The following is a 1,729-nucleotide window of genomic DNA, read 5'->3' on the forward strand; positions in this document are numbered from 1 at the left end:
GGGGGGGGGGGCGTGCCGCCTCAGCGAGAGGCGGGGAAGAAGCCTGGAGTCTGGAAGCCGTTACCAACCTAATCTGATGGGATGCGGAAGGAGGCGAATCCCTGTCTGCGTGTGTGTGTGGCTGTATGCACATCGGTGTGTGTGTGTGCCTGTCTTGGTCTGTGTGGGTGTCCCCTTTGTCTAGTCTTTGCCTGTCCCTGTTGGGGGACATCCCTGGGTGACCACCCGTGTCCACATCCTTAGTTGTGTGTCTGCCTTCATTTCTGTCCATGGTGTCTTTGTGAGAGTGTCATCCAGGTGTCCACCTGTCTCATCTGTCATTTTTCCAAGGGGTTCCAAAGAGTCAGACGTGACTTAGCGACTAAACAACAACAAGCTGGATGCCAGAATCACAATCCACATATGATCATTTCTGCATCCCTGGGGCTTTCATTCTTGGGGAGGGAAGACAGATGACAAGCTTGAAAATAACTTTTTAAAGAGACAGTTGTCAGCAATGATGCGGGCTGTAAGAAGATGGCAGAGGGTGAGGGGTGGTTGCTATTAATGCTTGAGCTTGGGGCCCTGGGAATGGGAAACTTCTCCACGAGGTGACATTTGAATTAACGGTGAGAAGGAGCCAGCCAAGGGAAGAGCATTTCTGACAGAGGGAACAGCAGATGCGAAGGCCAGTGCACCTGAGGCCAAGTGTTTGCAGGGGAGTAGAGTGGGAGAGGGAAGGTCCTCAGGGCAGACCATAAGGGCCACGTGGGCAGTGGTGAAGACTCCTGATTTCTAATGCCTGTGGGAAGCCATGGAAGAATTTTAAGCTAGAGGACGTTTTTGCTGAGGGCTTGCTCAGGCATTTGTGTGTGCAAGGCATGGTGCGCTGAGGTTTGTGAAAGACACCAGCCTGTGTGTTTATGATCCTTTGTGATATACAGTGGGGCTTCTTTTTAAAAAATAATTATATTGCTTTTTTATTTGAAATTTCACTGTTTAAAATGTATGGGGACCAACATTTAAATTGATAACGTTCTCTTTTTTATTGAAGTACAGTGGATTTACAATGTTGTGTTAATTTCTGCTGTACAGCAAAGCGATTTAGTTATGCATTTATGTGCTTTTTCCTATCCTTTTCCATTATGGTTTGTCACAGGATATTGAATGTAATTCCCTGTGCTGTACAGTGGGACCTTGCTGTTTCTCCATTCTATATAATAGTTTGCATCTGCTAACCCCAGACTCCCAGTCCATCCTTCCCTGAAGCCCCTGCTCCCCCTTGCAACTGCAAGTCTGCTCCGTGAGTCTGTTTCGTTGATATGTGCATTTCTGTCGTATTTTAGATTCCACATGTAGATATCATATGGTGAAATGGGGTGGGTGGAAATAGTGCCCACCTTTCAGGGGTATTAGGAGGATTAAGTGAGAGATGTTGGTCCAGTGCTTGGTGGGTGGCAAGCACCCGAGTATTTGCTATTAACGTGTGTGTGCGTGTCCCTCCAAGTGTCTGCTGTTAACGTGTGTGTGTGTGTGTGTGTGTCCCTCCCTCCTGCCTCTCTGGGGGCATGTGTGTGTTTGTCCTGTCTGCACCGTGAGACGGACCTAGGCCTGGCCTCTCACCGTGCCTCCCTTTCTCTCCCCAGACCACAGCCTGCCGTTCGGTCACTGTGGGCAGTGGAGGGGTGGCCACCCAGCTGCTGACTGATGAGGCCCTGGTGAGTCCTGCCGCCTGCCTCTCCTTTCCAGA

General features: G+C 49.7%; 1 protein-coding gene and 1 long non-coding RNA gene across 2 annotated transcripts in view; both read left to right on the top strand.

The window, feature by feature from the left end:
- The window catches only part of LOC105001671, a 58,178-nt gene that overhangs the window by 45,064 nt on the left and 11,385 nt on the right, over positions 1–1,729 (top strand). The window lies entirely within an intron of this gene.
- LOC105001440 overlaps positions 1–1,729 on the top strand; it is a 6,237-nt gene that overhangs the window by 426 nt on the left and 4,082 nt on the right. The window contains exon 2 of the long non-coding RNA XR_826867.1: positions 1,626–1,697. This is a non-coding gene — a long non-coding RNA (uncharacterized LOC105001440). The remainder of the gene's footprint in view (positions 1–1,625; positions 1,698–1,729) is intronic.

This window comes from Bison bison, unplaced genomic scaffold, assembly GCF_000754665.1.
Source record: "Bison bison bison isolate TAMUID 2011002044 unplaced genomic scaffold, Bison_UMD1.0 scf7180017864383, whole genome shotgun sequence".
Lineage (NCBI taxonomy): Eukaryota > Metazoa > Chordata > Mammalia > Artiodactyla > Bovidae > Bison > Bison bison.